Raw genomic sequence first — 18,324 nt, forward strand, 5'->3', positions numbered from 1 at the left:
TTTTGGTTCCCACTTTCTAAAATGAGTCCCTAGCAGGGAGCCCTACACAAGGCGGGCATGTGGCCCAGTGCCTGTCACAGATCATCGTAGTGACTGTGTCATGTGTGATGGTGCAGGCAATGAAAGTAGGAAGTGGTGCAGTTTCATGCTGGAGCAGGTGTTAGTTTGGGAGTATGGTCCAAGCACATCTAGACTGGGAGATGCCATGAGGGGCAGCTCCTTCGTCTGGGAGATGTGATCTGGAGGAAGAATGCCGAGAGTCTTCATAGAGGGATTATTGGCCAAACAAGATTTTGAAGGAAGAGTGTGTCCGGTGGAAAAGAGGAGGAAAGACCTTCAAGATAGAAATGGCGGTTTACTCAAAAGCACTTGGTGGGATCTAGGATGCCACGGACTAGAATGGGAAAGGGTATTCTGACTAAAGCATAGCAGAGGAGTGAAGCAGGAATGTTGGCCTCCTCAGCACTCAGTAACAAGTTACTTCGCAGGAAATTGTTCCCTGGAGGTCACTGGTGTGGCCTGACATGCAGAGATGTAACCAAGGCGAGGTGAGAAGCCCATTTTTCCTTTTGCACCCAGGACAACGACAGCCTGGGTAAGTCTGTCCTTGAGTGTGCTGGACCTGAGAGCACTCCTTCCTTAGAGAACAGAACCCTAGAAGGGCAAGGGCAGGTTTGGGGGCAGAGAGGCCCAGTGTGTCTCCATCGGCCTGGGCAGATGCTGCAACTATGAAACAGCAGACTCTTCAGACAAAGGCATCCTCCAGGACATGGTAATTTCGTGGTGGTCTTGGTGTTGCTGTCTCCACGGGCCAACCCTGCGCTGGGACAGTTTCTTCCCCAGACTTGTACTTGCACCAAGTTAGGCGGGGGATTGGCATAAGCCTGAGAACATCAGTTTCTCCATCATATTTGTAATTGATGAAAGATTGCTGGGGCAGTGGAGATGACAAACCACCCATAACTCTCAGTGGTTCCTGACAGGGCAGGAATCCTCATATGTAATAGATGGCTAGGATTGCTTTCATTACTTTTTTGCAAATATGTAAAAAAGGGAAAGCATTTTCTAGCCAGGTCTAGAGGGAAAGAAAAAGATGGACTATGAAAGCAGAGACCTTTTGACTTAGTATGGGGATTGAGAGAGGAGGGAGAACTCGTTACAGAATGGAGACCATGGGAGGGGATGCAGGAAACTCCTGTGATGAACACGTGCCTGGCTCAGTGGTGACAACAGGTACATGAGAAGGTTGTTAAGGACTGCAGTGGGTGGTCACCTCCTGTCCTGGTCAGACAGGCTCCTGACTCCGGAAGCATCAGCTGTGATGGGCCGTTCCCTGGGAACCCTCACCCTCCCTGCTGTTCTCAGGTTTCCTTCAATGGAGACACCAAGAAGCCCAGGCAGAGAGCCCCGGGCATTGGTCTTTTCTCTCTTCTTTTTCCTTAAAAGACAGAAACTGGCTCTGGACTGAAGATCCCTGAAGGTCAGAACGGGAGGCTCCATCCTGGTGACCATGATCCCTTTCTGCTTTCATCAGAAATTCTTCTAACCGATAGGGATTCACACATTGCCCTGTATGTGATAAATGTCAGACTCACTCTGCAATTCCCATTCCCACCGTAGGCTCCGCAGGAAATTGGCAGCACAGCAAGCAGGGACTTCATTACATGCCTGTCATCACTGTTAATGGAAATGGCACAGCAAAATCTTGAGGCGCCACTTTGAAACAGCCCCCCTGGTGTTATGATAACCTTCCTTCCCATTCCTTCTTGAAGAGCGCAGTGGAATGTCAAAGGAGATATGACACTCCAGGAGGGGAGGTCTGTGCCTGCTCAAAATCAAATAGTGTGTTCACTTTGCATTGACATAAACTGTTGTATCTGATTTAATAAATCTAAATTGATTATGTATAGGCACACGGGGGATACAAAGAGAGAAGCTATTGTGTTAGGTAATACTGCTTATGATGGCGAACCCTTCTTCCTCGCCCCTACATTTTCTTTCAACCTGAGAGGAAGATGATGTCTCTCTTTTGGAAGGAAGCTTTCTGTGTTAATGCTGCTCTTCAGGGACAGTAATAACACAGAAAGTTTGGTTCAAAAGCACCTTGAATGCTTAATTCTCCTTAATAACTCATAGAAGGAGAGAGTCCCACCTGGGGTGGAGGAGTACAAACTAATCAAAGGGCACAGTGGCAAGAATGGCTCAGCCATGCATTTGGGCAAATCCTTCAAAATGTCTCCTCTCCAAGAAAAGGCTAACAGCATCATTTCCTTGGCTACAGAGTAGGAAATATTCCTCAGGATGCTGACATTGGGAATGTCAGCCTCCTGATCTATGGTCTGATTTAGCAATAACTCTGCCTTCCCCTCAAGCCTGGGGAGAAAAGGGACTTTTCATAAGCCCACACTGTAGTTTGATGCGATCTCCTCTCTCTGGGAATGTCATATGGCCTCATCCTGCAGCAGTGTCTCTTCAAATGAGATGCTCTGAAGATTTCTCTGCTGCAGGATCAGGGATGCCAAAAACAGCATATGCACCGAATAAGTCAATCTGGTGCAAGCCGTTTGCACCTTGTAGTGCTGTCTGACAACCCATAGGTCATGATCAATGCACTCTCATCCTGTAGCATCAGGCTCAAGCTCCTGAGAGACAGCAGGACTTAACTCACTCTGCCTTCACAGTCAGCAGCCACCCTCTCAGAGCTGGTGTGGGAATGCAAAGTGAATAAATCAGAGTCCTCAAGACACTGAACGCCAAGAACATGGTCTGACGGACAGTGTGCTATAATAGAGATACACATCGAGGAAGCAGGGGAAGAAGGAGCAGATTGTGTTTGAGAATGGCTTAAGCAGAGTTGAAGCTATTTCTCAGGGTTATCAACTTCCACCAGAAGAATTGGAACCTGTTGTATTTCTCCTAAAATGTTGGTGATGAAACATTTATGTCTAGAAATCCCCTCTTAGTGCCTTTACATCATTAAACCTTAAGAGATGATTGAAGGGAAAATGCACTTTGGACCAGGTGAAATTATGGCATCTTAGACCTATCCTGGGGGCCTCTCTCATGTGGCTCAGATTTACTAGAAGAGACTTGTTGGAATTTAGGGGAAACACTAACATCCTGTGCCCGTCTGCCTTCCCATGAGCTGCGTCTGTCCTCCCACCTTTGGGGGAGTTGGTGAAATTAAGCAGTAAGACTATGGCCACATCAATCCTTCACCTCTCTGTAAGGAGAGGAAACGTCCTCTGGACCCCTCTGGGATTGATCTGGCCCAGGCACCTTCACATACTATGGATTCCCCATCGTACCCAGCCCACCATCAGGGCATGTAGCTGCCACAAATCTGTGTCATCAGTGTGCCTTATCTACAGTCAAAATCACCTGAGATGCTCTGGGATGATGCATTTAAAATGAAAGTCAGATATTTCAGTGGGACCAGACCGGATAAAGGAATAACGACCATTTCACCTGTCTGTTTATGGCATGCAACAAATAGTGAGTATGGACAGTTGGTGAGGGTAGCCGATCTGTGCAAAGGGGAAGAGAAGGGGTCAAACTACTGGGAAATTCTATTTATCCTGGGATTCTTATGCTTGCTGCCAGTTTTCACCTGCCTCCTTCTTTAAATCTGGAATATTTTGTGTGTGTGCCCAAAATGCATAAAGATGTATTTAAATAAACTGTTTACATTATAACGGTTTCAGGCTTACAGAAAAGTTGCAAAATTCTCATCTATCCCATACCCAGCTTCCTTTATTCTTAATATCTCCCATTAATATGGTACATTTATCACAATTAATGAACCAAATTTGATGTATGATTATTAACTGAAGTCTATACTTTCTCCACATCTCCTTAGTTTTTAACTAGTGTCTTTTTCTGTTCCGGAATCTCATTCAGAAATAATACTTAGTTGTCATGTCTTCTTAGGCTCCTCTTGGCTGTGATGATTTCTCATACATTCCTTGTTTTTGATGACCTTGACAGTGTTGCAAAATACTGGTCTGCTCTTTTGTGGAATGTCCTTTAATTGGGATGTTCTGCAGTGATCAAATCTATGCACACATATCCCCACAAGGCTAAGGGAACTGAGAAGCTGAAGAAAGAAGCTGACAAATCCAGTTTCTCAGAAGGAAACGCTTAATAGAGATTTACAAGCAGAAACCATGTCTCAGGCAGCTGCGAGATGGTGGATCTCCACTCCTGCCCTCCAGAAAGTATCCTTTATACAGCAAGCTTTTAGGATAAAACACGGGCAGCTGGTCATGTCTTCAGACTTCCTTGATAAACTCACAACCACAGGGAAGTTAGATAAACTTTTTTTTTTTTTTTTTTTTTTTTTAAATGATGGAGTTTCACTATGTTGCTTAGGCTGGAGTGCAATGGTGTGATCTCAGCTCACTGCAAGCTCTGCCTCCCAGGTTCAAGCGATTCTCCTGCCTCAGCCTCCTGAGTAGCTGGGACTACAGGCATGCACGACCATGCCTGGCTGATTTTTGTATTATTTGTAGAGACGGGGTTTCACCATGTCGGCCCAGCTGGCCTTGAACTCCTGACCTCAGGTGATCCACTGGCCTCGGCCTCTGAAAGTGCTGGGATTATAGGCATGTGCCACTGCACCCAGCCTAGATAAACATCTTTATGAGGGGTTATCTATGCTGCAGACATTGTTTAAAGATCTTGCTGCAGAGCACCTTGGGATGTGGAATTTTGCTTGAAGATGGTATCACTCTTGCCATGCCACAGGCTATTCTCCTACATGGAATTTGTCTGATTTTTTTTCATGCTTACACTGAGCTTTGGATTATTGGGAGGAAACATACAAAAGTGCACTTCTTATCACATCATATCAAGGATAAATACGATCACATGCACAAGTGCAATTCTTATCACTTCGTATCAACGATAAATACTATCACATGACGTACTGTTTATGTTGGTCTTGATCACCTGGCTCAGGTGGTATTTGTCAGAATCCTCCACTGTAAGGTTCCTCTGACTTCCTCATTTCTAGACGGTGGTTACTCTTTGGAAGGAAGTCACTACCATAGTCCATACATAAAGGGTGGAGACTTGTATTCACTCCCTCTTCTTGAGCTGAAGTATCTACATAAATTATTGGAATTTTTCTGAGTAAGAGATTTGTCTATTGTTCCACATTTATTCATTTATTTATTCAATCATTTATTTATATCAGTATGGATTCTTAGATATTTATTTTATATGTTGGGTCATATACATAAATACTACGTTATTTAGTTTGTTGCTCAGATTGTTCCACCTTTGGCCATTGACAGCTTTTTCCATTGTCTTGTGGGTTCCTTTGACATAACCCCATCATTTTATTTTTTAAAAGCATTTCCTTACTTTCTGTCACTACAAGGTGACCCAGGCTCATCTGGTGTATTTCCTGCCTCCATCCTAGAATCAGCCATTTCTTCAAAGATTCCTGGTAGAAAGCAAGAGCTGGTCACTGAGTGTGCTCACTGGTACTGGGATGTCATTGCTTCTAGGTCTTCTCAGTTACCAGAGCAAGAAAATATATGTATACTGACTCACTTACATAGATATCATTAAATATTTCTAAATGTTTTCATCTGTATACAAAAATAAACACAAATTCATCCTCATGTCTCCAATTATGCTCCATTACTGTATGAATTATTCTAGCTTTTGCCCTTTGCCACACCTCCTACACTAACAATAACAAACTTAGCTCTCACCCTTCATCATCCGTTTACATGATACAGGTTGGGCATCGCAAATCCAAACATTCAAAACTCCATTTTGTTATCATCAACATGACACTCCAAGAAAATGTTCATTGGAACATTTGAATTTTTGGTCTTCAGATTTGGGATCTCGACCCATAAATGTAGGGCATATATTCCAAAATTCCAAAAAAATCAAAATTTCAAAATACTTCTGGTTCCAAACATTTCAAATAAGGAACACTCAACCTGTAATGTGGTATACTACATTGGTTGATTTTTGTATATTGAACCATCCTTGTACTCTAGGAATAAATTACATTTGGCCATGGTGCATAATCCTTTAAATATGCTGCTTAATATACTGCCAAGTATGGATTGCTCTTTTGTACCAATATTCTTAAGGTATATTGGTATATAGTTTTCATTTCTTGTAGTGTCTTTGTCTGGCTTTGGTATCACGATAATGCTGCCTTATAGAATGAGTTAAGAATTATTCTCTCTTCCACAACATTTTGGAAGAGTTAGATAATAATTGAGAAGGGCTAGTTAACTAATTAATCCTTTTAAATATTTGATAGACTTAGCCTGTGAAACCATCTTGTCTTCGGCTTTTCTTGGTTGGCTGGTTTTTGATTACTGATTAAATCTCTGCTAACTGAGTTGTTCATATTTTCTCTTTCTTCCTGAGTATGTCTTGGTAGGTTGTGTGTTTCTAGGAATGTGTCTAGGTTATCCAATTTGTTAGTGTACAATTGTTCATAGTACTCTCTTCTAATTATTTTTATTTCTATAAAATTGGTAGTAAGATTCCCACTTCAATTACTGATTTTAGTAGCTTGAGTTTTCCTCTTTTTTTCCTTAGTCAATGTAGGTAAAGATTTGTCAACTTTATTAATATTTTCCAATAATCAATACTTGGTTTTGTTGATTTTCTCTGTTGTTTTTCTATTTCTATTTTATTTATCTCCTCTCTACCATCTAGTATTTTTTTCTTCTGTTAGTTTTGGATTCTGTTTGCTTCTTTTCCCCTAGTTTCTTAAGGTATAAAGTTAGGTTATTGACTTAAGATCTTTCTTCTGTCTCAGTGTAGGCAATTACAGCTGTAAATTTCCTTCTTATCTCTGCTTTACCTCATCCTATAAGTTTTTGTTGTGTTTTTATTTTTATTTGCCTCTAGGTATTTTCTAATTATTTTGTGATTTCTTCTTTGACCCATTGTTTGTTTAAGAGTGTGCCAGTTAATTCCTACAAATTTGTGAATTTTCCAGATTCATTCTGTGATTGATTTGTAGTTCTATTCTATTATAATTGGGAAATATACCTTACATCATTTCAATCTTTTCAAATTTATTGAGACTTTTTTGTGGCCTAACCTATAATCCATCCTGAAAAATGTTCTATGTGCATTGAAAAAAAATGTTTTTAGTGTTGTTCACTAAAAATGTAAGTTTAAAAAAAGAACCCTGACAATACTAATTGCTAGTGAGAATGCAGAGCAACAGAAACTCTCATTCATTGCCCAGACTCAGTGGAAGACAGTTTGGCACTTTCTTACAAAGCTAGACAAAGTCTTATCATAAGATCCAGCAATTACACTCCTAGGTATTCACCTAAATGATTTGAAAACATAAAAACAAGTACTTGAATATTTATAGCACCTTTATTAATACTGAAAGCACTAAGACTCAACAGGTAAATGGATAATCAGACTGTGGTATATCCATACATGTGGTTCTATCTATACACATGTACTATTCAACAATGAAAACGAATGAGATTTCAAGCCATACAAAGAGGCAGATAAATGTTAAGTGCATGTTGTTAGGTGAAAAAAGTCAGTCTTTGAAAAGGCTACTTTCTTTATTATTCCATTTATATGGCATCCTGGAAAAGACAAAACTATAGAGCCAGTGAACAGATAAGTGGGTGCCACCAGTTTGAGGAGAAGAGAGGGTTGAACAGATGCAACACAGGGGATTTTGTTAAGGCAGAGAAACTATTCTGTATGATGCTATATTGGTAAAAACATAACATTATGCATTTTTAAAATAAAAGCTTAGAACTTTAATAGCACAGAGAGTGAAACTCAATGTATACAAATTTTAAAAAATCATTGAGGAGGAATTAATTTTTAAAATATCAGCAGATCCCAGGGTGGAAAGTAGACTATGACAAAGAAGACATCTATTACAAGTGTGTAAAGTGACCTCAGTAACGGAGGTAAGAGAAAAAGGTGCTAACCTAAGTAACTTTGGAAATGAATGGGGACTGTGAGGCTAAATGCAAAAGACACTGCAGTAAGTACTGCATGCTTGTTGTTCACTTCTTTCCTACAGTGGTATAAGTTAACAGGGCAACAGGTTAATGCTTCTGAAATGTTCATATGCGTACACTGGAATTGAACTATACATAATAGAGCATAGGATAAAAAACAACATGATTATCTTAATTGATGCTAAAAAGGTATTTGGTAAAATTAAACTCCTTTACATTCAATAAACTAGGACTAGAAGGCCACTTTCTCAACATGGTAAAGGCCATCTATGAAAACTCACAACTAACATCATACTACTTGATGAAAGACTGAGAGCTTTCCCCTAAAACTAGGAACAAGAATGCTCTATTTTGCCATTTCTATTCATCAGAGTATTGGAAGCCATATAGCAATTAGGCAAGACAAATAAATAAAAGGCATATAAACTAGAAAGGAAGAAGTAGAGTTATTTTTGTTTGAAGATGACATGATCTTATACATAGACTCTAAGGGTTCCACAAAGCAACTATTAGAGCTAATAAGGAAATTAAGCAAAGTTGTAGGATACAAAATCAACATGAAAGAATCAGTCATCTTCTATACACTAGCAATCGATAGTCCAAAAAGGAAGTTAAAAACAATTAAATTTACAGTAGCATTAAAAATAATAAAATATGTAGCAATCAATTTAAGCAAGAAGGTTAAAGACTTGCACACAGAAAAGGCCAAAACATTGCTGAAAGAAATTGAGGAAGGCATACATAAATGGAAACACATTCTGTGTTTCAATCCATGGATTGAAAGACTCATTGTTAAGGTGACAATATTATCAAATAAAAGTATAGATTTTTTGCAATCCTATCAAAATCCAAACAACATTTTTTTATAGCAATAGAAAAACCCATCTTAATTTTTTTTTAATTATTATACTTTAAGTTCTAGGGTACATGTGCACAACGTGCAGGTTTGTTACATATATATACATGTGCCATGTTGGTGTGCTGCACCCATTAACTCATCATTTACATTAGGTATATCTCTTAATGCTATCCCTCCCCCCTCCCCCCTCCCCACAATAGGACCCAGTGTGTGATGTTCCCCTTCCTGTGTCCAAGTGATCTCATTGTTCAGTTCCCACCTATAAGTGAGAACATGCGGTGTTTGGTTTTCTGTTCTTGTGATAGTTTGCTGAGAATGATGGCTTCCAGCTGCATCCATGTCCCTACAAAGGACACAAACTCATCCTTTTTTATGGCTGCATAGTATTCCATGGTGTATATGTGCCACATTTTCTTAATCCAGTCTGTCACTGATGGATATTTGGGTTGATTCCAAGTCTTTGCTATTGTGAATAGTGCCGCAATAAACATACGTGTGCATGTGTCTTTATAGCAGCATGACTTATAATCCTTTGGGTATATCCCCAGTAGTGGGATTGCTGGGTCATATGGTATTTCTAGTTCTAGATCCTTGAGGAATTGCCACACTGTTTTCCACAATGGTTGAACTAGTTTACAGTCCCACCAACAGTGTAAAAGTGTTCCTGTTTCTCCACATCCTCTCCAGCACCTGTTGTATTTATATGGAATCTCAGTGGAACCCAAACAGCCAAAACAGTGTTGGAAGGAAAGAACAAAGTTGGAAGATCGCACTTCCTTATTTCAAAACTTATTACAAAGCTACAGTAATCAAAAGGGTGGGTTACTGGCATAAGTACAGGTGTATAGATCAATGTAATAGAATAGACAGCCGAGGAAGAAATCCTTGTCAATAGATTTTTGACAAGGGCATCAAAACTCTTCAATGGAAGAAAAGAACAGTTTTATCAGAACTGGCACTGGGAAAACTGGATATATGCATGCAAAATATTGATGCTGGACTCTCACATTATACCATATGCAAAAATTAACTCAAAATGGATTAGAGACCTAAACATAAGAGCTAAACTTATAAAACCCTTAGAAGAAAACAGGGGAAAAACTTCATGACATTGGACTTGGCAATGATTTCTTGGATATGACACCAAAAGCTCAGGCAACAGAAGAAAACAATATGTAAGTCATATTTCATCAAAATTAAGAATGGTTGTGCATCAAAGAACACTATCAAGAGGGTGAAAAGGCAATTCACAGAATGGGAAAATATTTGCAAATTGTTTATCTAATAAGATATTAATATCTAGCGTATATAAAGAATTCAACAACAAAAACCCAAACAACCCAATTCAAAATAGGCAAAGAAGTTGAATAAATATTTCTGCAAAGAAGAAATACAAATGGCTAATAAGCACATGAAAAGATGCTCAGTATCACTAGTCATTAGGTAAATGCAAATCAAAACTGCAATGAGATGCCACTTTATACTCATTTGGATGATTTTTAAAAAAAGAAGAAACACATTCAGGAGAAATCTGAACTGTGGTGAATTTCTGATGGGAATATAGTATGGTACAGCTGCGGTGAAAAGCAGTTTGACTCTTCCTCAGAAAGATCAATGTAGGATGACTATATGATCCAGCAATTCCATGCTAAGTGTCTTACCCAAAAAATGGAAAGCAGGGTCTCCACCAAATACTTGCTCACCAATGCTCATAGCAGCATTATTCACAATAACCCAAAGTCAGAAAGAACCCAAGGTCCATCAACATGCATAAACAAATAGTGCTGTATGCATACAATGGAATATCACTCAGCCTTAAAAAGAAATGAAATTATGATACAAGCTACAACATGAACAAACCCTGAAAACATTATACTAAGTAAAATAAGCAAGATACCAAAGGATGACAAATATAGTCTCATTCCACTGATATGAGGTACATAGAATAGGCGAGTTCATAGACACAAAGTAAAATAGAAGTTACCAGCGGCTGGGGAAAGGGGAATGGGAGTTACTATTTACTGGGTAGAGATTGTGTTTAGGGTGATGAAAAAGTTCTGAACATGGATAGTGGTAATGGTTGCACAACATTGTGAGTCTACTTAATGCCACAAACTGTACAATTTTGTGTGCATACACACACACACACACACACATACGTATTTATTTACCAGGACTGACACTCTGTCACCCAGGCTGGAATGCAGTAACATGATCTCGGCTCACTGAAACCTCTGCCTCCCGAGTTCAAGCAGTTCTCTTGCCTCAGCCTCCGGAGTAGCTGAGACTACAGGTGCACACCACCACACCTGGCTAATTTTTGTATTTTTAGTACAAATGGGGTTTCACCATGTTGGTGAGGTTAGTCTTGAACTCTTGACCTCAAGTGATCCACCCATCTCGGCCTTCCAAAGTGCTAGGATTACAGGCATGAGCAACCGTGCCTGGCCTATGTTATATATATTTAAAACAATACCCCAAAACTTCCCAGGTGATGCTAATATGCACAGGGGTGATAACCTTCCTTTATTTTTATTTTATTTTATTTTGAGATAGGGTCTTGCTCTGTTGCTCAGGCTGGTGCAATGGCGTGATCATGCCTGGCTAATTTTTAAATTTTCTGTAGACATGAAATCTCCCTATGTTTTCCAGGTCTTGAACTCCCGGGCTCAAACGAACCTCCCACCTTGGCATCCCAAAGTGCTGGGATTACAGGCGTGAGCCACTATGCCAGGCTGATAACCCTCCTTTAAATGAGCTTCTTCACATTTCACCGTCCATGTGGTATCATAGACATAGACTTCAAATTAAATAATGTAGCATAGAAGCCTGGCTTTTACCATATGTACTGGGGTAAACTTTTTACCCCAGTAAAAAGTTTTTTTTTTTTTTTTTTTTAACTGGGGTACACTTTTTAAATTCCCTAATAGTCAAATCTTTCATCTATAAACTTGGTGTGTTTCATAATGTTATTTTGAAAATTAAACAAGATACTTCTCACAAAGGGGTTAGAATGGTATATGGCACCTGGACGTGCAACGGAATAAGCACATGCAGATACCTCGGCATCGGAAACCAGCAGGGAAAAGGACTCAAGCCCCTTTCCTATAAGCCCAGTGTATTGTGTGTGAGGCCTGAAATTCCTGCTATGGACTGTAGGTACATTGACAAGTTATTTGATCTTTCTTAGCATTTGTAATCCCATCTACAAATGGGGAGAACAATCTCTACTTACTTTGAAAGGCTGATGTTATACTTGGCACGTGATAGAAGTCTGATGAATGATTGCTGGTATAATTAGTTGTTCTTGTTATTCAATGACCCCAGGAGTAGAGATTTAGTCTGAGACTCAGTCCTTGCAGATCATGAAACAAACTATCATGTTGATTCTGTTTTCTCCTCCTCTTCCTCTTCATCTGCCTCCTCTCTCACATAAACATATTTCATGTTGGCTAACTTTTATAGGCAAATTTCTCAGCAGGGCTTTCTGGAATGTGCTTGTTTATTGCGCCCTCCTGCATTGCTCCCTTCTCAGACCCCATTAGGAGAGGTAGCATTCTAAAGAGCTGCTCTAATTCCACTTGAACATCTCTAAAATCAGCTAAGCCAAGGCAAGTAGCAGCCCGTGCAGCCTCATTGGTATGCATTGTACTCGCGAGTGTGGGCAGTGTAAATGACACATGAATTATGTATGCCAGCGTTCGGTACAGCATTTAGCATGCCTAAAGCAGCGTGCATTTTGAGGGAAAGCCGTTTTGATTTTGTGATATATTTCACATCCAAATGCTTAGCAGGATCCAGGGCCTGCTTACTGGTTGGTGTCTAGAGCTTGCTGGGTTCCGAACACAGGTGGCTGCAGCTCCTGCTCCAGCTCCTCATTCCTCTGCCCAAATTGGGAAGCCTCTTTCCCATTGATCCCTCCCATTGTGCTAAATCTTCAGATTTTAGACTTTCTTATCCTCTGCTATGTGCTGACTTCTCAAGCATTAAGTTCAAGCTCAGTTAAACCCAGCCTCTCCTTCTAAACCTCGTGGCCGACTCGATACCCAAAGACCACTTTGCTCTGGGCTCCACAGGGCTGTGGTTCTGCAGTCCTTCTGCAGTGATGCCAGGACTCACATGAATCGTCCTTTACTCACCGGGTACAAGGAGCAGAGATGGCATTCTTGGCAAAGGATCTAGTGAGTGCCTCTGCACAAGTGGGGAACCGATTAGGGAACTGTATCTACAGAAGTGAAGCAGATCACTCCTGAACTGTCTGTGGCGCCCCGAATGTGCCGGTACACTCTGCCTCGGCACTTTGTCTCTGCCGTCTTTATTTGAAAAACTCCAGGCCTCCTCTAAGGATCTGTTCCAGCTGAAACCTCTATTAAGTTTTCCCTACTCCTCCTCTTTGCCGGACCCCGCAACAATCCCCTTCTCCCCACAAAAAAGGCACCCAAAACAAAAACAAAATATCAAATGGACAGTTACCCTGTTTAGTAAAAGCCCATTGTTGAACACATTACATTTACTGTCATTCTTTTGTCCTCACTAGATTCCTGGCTTCTTGAGACACAGAACCATGCTCTCTTTTTCACCAGCCTCTAGCATCACGCCTAGTGCTGGAAAGTTGCAAAATAAGCTACCATCTTGATTTTGTGAAAATGCTATTTATTCAAGAGATAGCACTTACACAAAGCATTGTGTGGCTAGAGGTATAAGGGGGCTTAAAAATCAGCACACTTTGGCTTCAGTACTGGCCTTGTTCCCTACCAGATTCCTGACCTTTGACAGCTGAACCCAAGTCTGCAAGGCTTCTTTGGCCAAATCTAAATAGTTTCGGACATCAGCCTTGTTTAACCCACAGGGTGGATGTCAAGGGCTTTCCAACGTATGTTACCTGGAAGAATGTGTTCCAGGTAACCATGTGTTACCTGGAAGAATGCATTTCACTTCCAAAGCATTCTTAATTTCATCTGAATTATTTGAGGAAAAGTTCTTAGAAAGTTAGATATGGTATCTGAAAACTGTCGTCTGCATCTTTCCTATTGTCTATACTTAACAATATTGGACCAAGCAAAAATAACATAGTTACTTTGCTTTGGAAAGCACTTGTTCCTAAAAGATAAGACTGGGAGGCAACAATGGCTTCCTTGCCAAACTGATTGCTGGATACATCACTACTCACTTCAAGACCCTCACCTGTCTGTGTCCATGGATCCTAACCTATTATGCAAAAATCCTGTCCAATCCCAGTCAGTTTCTTTCCTCAAAAGGCCAGGCTTAAAGTAATCTGGCTCACACCCTAAAATCCTACAGATATCCTCCTAGGGGTCTCCTTTTCGAGATGCTGCCAGAATTCTGTCAAGGTAATATTCTTCCTTAATGCAGTAATTTGATAAACTCAGCCTTAGTCAGCTTTCTTATTTTTATCTTTTTGAGACAGGGTCTCACTCTGTTGCTCAAGCTGGAGTGCAGCAGCATGATCACAGCTCACTGCAGCCTCGACTTTCTGGGCTCAGATGATCCTCCCAACTCAGCCTCCCTAGTAGCTGGGACTACAGATGTGCACCACCACGCCTAGCTAATTGTTTTTGCAGGGATACGATCTTGGTATGCTGCCCAGGCTGGTCTCACACTCATGGACTCAGGTGATCTACCCGCCTCAGCCTCCCAAAGTGCTGGGATTGCAGGTGTGAGCCACCACACCCGGCCCTCAGTCAGCATGTTTTAGTGGTCTTTTGGGCAGCTGTCAGCCTGTGGCCCAAACAACTAAAAACATCATACTTATTTGGATGTCACATGATCTCTCAGCTCTTTAAATCATTGAAGATCAGGACAGCAGCAACAAAACCCTTAAGGTAGGAAAGCCAAGACAATATCCATGCACTGTATTTCATGCGTTTGACTCACTAGACAGAGAATAGAGTTTTTCCCCCTCCAGTCTAGTTGTTTCTGGTCTCAGAGCTATTCTATAGCTTTGGTGGCCTGATTTCCAACCCTACATCAAAAGAAAAACCGCTGAGCCTTTCCAGAAGTGTGGACATGGAGTCTCTCTTTTTAGAGCCAGATAGCACAGGGCCCCCCAACTTGCATCTGGCCTGGAGGGTGCCTGCCCAGCACACTGCCTCAGAGACTGAGCCCCGCTGCGCCCCAGGACAGTGCTTCCCCAGACTTAGCACCAGTGCCGTCTGCCCCAGCTCTGACGACTCACCCGTCCTGTGGATCCTATTGTTTTGTCCCTGTTATTTGCTGCTGTGGGTGACTCCCCAGGCCAACTCCCTCACAATCGAACTGGACTCTGGTACCTCTCCAGAAACTGCCTGTCTTATCCATGTCCGAGCTGGAGTTTTTGACCCAAAGATAACATTACCTCCTGAACTAATTCAATTTAATGTGAACCATCTTGGAGCCAGGGCCATCCTCACAATTGGAGGCCTGCAGGCAGTCTGACCCGCAGGAGCGTGTCCAACTTGGTGGAGAGGATGAGGGGTTGGCTGAACACAAGGTGCAAGGGCCTTGTCCTCCAGCAGAGTCTGCAATTCCATGTCTGTTAACCTTTCTTTCTCACATGGCCCACCACTTCCAGGCATCTCCTGCAGGCCACCCAGGACTCCTCCGATCAGCCTGCACCAGGTAGAACCATCCCAGCTTCTCCCGAACCTTCCCTTGTCCTGCACTATCCCAATGAATGACGCTACTATTCTTCTGGCCATTTAAGGAAAAATCCTGGGCCCTGCTCTGAACTCCCGTTTCTGTCTCACCAGCCCCGTCTCAACACCTGTCACCACACCAGGAGATTCTACTTCTTCAAGTCTGCTTCTCATTCTAACCACTCACTCCCTCTTAGATTATTTCTGTAGTTTCCAAAAATGTTGTTTCCATAAATTGGTGTCCAGCCTCAAGTCTCTGCTCTCCCCTTCGCCCCATCCAAGTGACTCTGCCTAGCTACAAATCAAATGGTGCCACTTCTCAATTAAAACCCATTAGCCCAACCTTGGTTGCCCTTTAGAATCACTTGGACTTAAAAATACGAAGCTAGCCCCACTCCTAGAAACCCTGATGTGATGGATCTGCATCAGGGAGTCTGAGCTTCCCAAGTTCTCCAAATGATTCTAATGTGCAGCTGGAATTGCAGACTCTGCTGGAGGACAAGGCCCTCGCACCTTGTGTTCAGCCAATCCCTCACCCTCCCCTCCAAGGTGGACACGCTCCTGCGGGCCAGACCCACCGCATGCAGGCCTCCAACTGTGAGGATGGCCCCGGCTCTCAGCGTCTCTCTTCCTCCCTCCTCTGTCGGCACCATGTGGCAGATGCTTATCTTCTGGGAAGAGTGGAGTGAAGGGTCACCTTCTCATGTAAGTTTTTGGTCCCTTCTGGGTATGATGGCGGTGTCCTGACCTCATCAGTCAGATTTCTTTACTGGCTCACCTGGCACACTGAAGGGCACTGATTGCCACATGTACGCAACGTGTATTTACTGGCAGCCAGCTCTAGTGATGGCTGCTGTCATAGAAATGACCCTCTAGTGAAGGAGGTAGGAATAAAGTAAACAAAAAGAAACACAATTGTGATGTGTGAGAAAATAAAAGAAGCACATACTAAGAAAGAGGACATGGGAGTGGGTTTGCCCCCGGTCTGCTGGGTGCTTGCGGGAGGGCGTCTTTAATCTGTAGCACTGAGTCTCCCTGATTCAGGAGGCTGAGAGACCAGGCCAGAAGGCAGGAGAGCAGCCCCCAGCCTGAGCTAGGCAAAATGACTTGTGAAGGCCGGGCCTGCGGTGCAAGTTTTAAATTATTTGCAGTGCATTGCACAGCCTGAACTCCATGATAGCCCTCAGCTATTTGTTTTTTCAGTAAATGTCATGTCCTGTGTGCTCAAGTCAATCTGTCTGGTGGGAAGCGAGGAAGAGGCTGGGGGATTCCACGTGGGGACTGATGTGATGGGAACAGCCACGTGCACCTCAGGGCACTGTCTTAGTCTGTTTTGTGCTGCAATAACAAAAGGCTTGGGATGGGGTAATTTATAAACAGCAGACATTTATTTCTCACAGTTCTGGGGACAGGTTTGGTGTCTGGTGAGGGCTGCTCGCTGCTTCAAGATGGTGCCTTGAGCACTGCGTCTCCCGTGTGGCAGGTAGAAGGGTAAAAGGCCAACGCTGTGTGAATCCTCTTTTAAAAGGGCCTCCATGGCTGAGGCGGGCGGATCACGAGGTCAGGAGATCGAGACCATCCTGGCCAACACAGTGAAACCCCGTCTCTACTAAAAATACAAAAAATTAGCCGGGCGAGGTGGTGGTGCCTGTAGTCCCACCTACTTGGGAGGCTGAGGCAGGAGAATGGCCTGAACCTGGGAGGCGGAGCTTGCATTGAACCGAGATAGCGTCACTGCACTCCAGCCTGGGCAACAGAGTGAGGCTCCCTCTAATAATAATAATAATAATAATGATAATAAGGCCTCCATTTCACTCACATGGCCTACACCTCCTGAAGGCCTCGCCTCGCTACACTTTTGCAGTGGAGATTGTTCCCACATGAATTTGGGAGCGGCACAAACATTCCAGCCACAGCAGGTGTCCAGGGGCCGTGCACACGCAGCACCCAGCCCTGGCTACCCTGAGGAGGGCTCCAGACCCCCAGAGCCCAGAAAGGGGCAGAAGGCACCTCAGACCAGTGCCCTGAGGACACTGCGCTTCCCCCACCCCTCAGGCTTGGTCTGGACGATGGGGCTGGGAGGACCGGCTGAAGGGAGGTCAATAGCTCTCTTATTTTATATTTTGCGCACATGCCCTGTCTTTTGTCTAGGTTGGAAACAGTGTGGCCCCTCGCCCCCTGCCCATATAGGGGCATTTCCTCACCGTAACAGCCTCACAGCTGTTCTCACAATCAGACTCTGTTCCAGACGAAGCCCAGGCTCAGCCAGTCTGCACGGCCTGTGTTGAGACCATTTCGCAGTAGAAGTGAGTGATGAGCAGGCTTTGATGTTGGCCTGGCAGTGGCTCGGCCACAGCCCACATCCACAGAGTGAGCAGGGAGGCACCGCTGAAATGTCACATTGATCACAGCACTCATCCAAGGATGTCATCATAGGGCAAGAATGGCCATGCTTACTCTGAACCATGAAAGTCTCTAGCGAGAAGAAAGGCCCTCCTACAGCCAGCGTGGGCATCTTGAAGGAAGGTAGTGATGGGCATGACCCCCTGAGAGGGTTCCCTGGCTTCCCACTCTTGAGGGTGGCAGTGTGCATGAGGCGTGGGGATAGGGGAGGCCCAGAGGGCCGATCACTTGGGACCAAGTGACCACATCAATGAAACTTTCATCCTGGCCTCGGGGCCGAGCCTGTGTGCAGGGTGGAGAGGGCCAGGCTGGGGAGTCCCTCCCCACAATGTTACCAGGGAGTGGCAGGGACCTGGAGAAGAGGGCAGGGTCCTGGCTAGGAAGGGAAGGATAGCAGGAGGCCTGGATGGCCGTCGCATGTGGACTGGTGGGGCAGGGG

At 43.2% G+C, this 18,324-nt stretch overlaps 1 long non-coding RNA gene across 6 annotated transcripts in view; it reads left to right on the forward strand.

Annotated features, from left to right (window-relative positions):
• Positions 1 to 18,324, forward strand: part of LOC110740979 — a 210,402-nt gene that overhangs the window by 100,943 nt on the left and 91,135 nt on the right. Inside the window, exon 3 of one of the 6 annotated variants that reach the window (XR_004176439.1) lies at positions 17,634 to 18,008. The exons of the other annotated variants lie outside the window; for them this stretch is intronic. This is a non-coding gene — a long non-coding RNA (uncharacterized LOC110740979). The remainder of the gene's footprint in view (positions 1 to 17,633; positions 18,009 to 18,324) is intronic. 6 annotated transcript variants of the gene reach the window in all.

Source organism: Papio anubis, chromosome 10, assembly GCF_008728515.1.
Source record: "Papio anubis isolate 15944 chromosome 10, Panubis1.0, whole genome shotgun sequence".
NCBI lineage: Eukaryota > Metazoa > Chordata > Mammalia > Primates > Cercopithecidae > Papio > Papio anubis.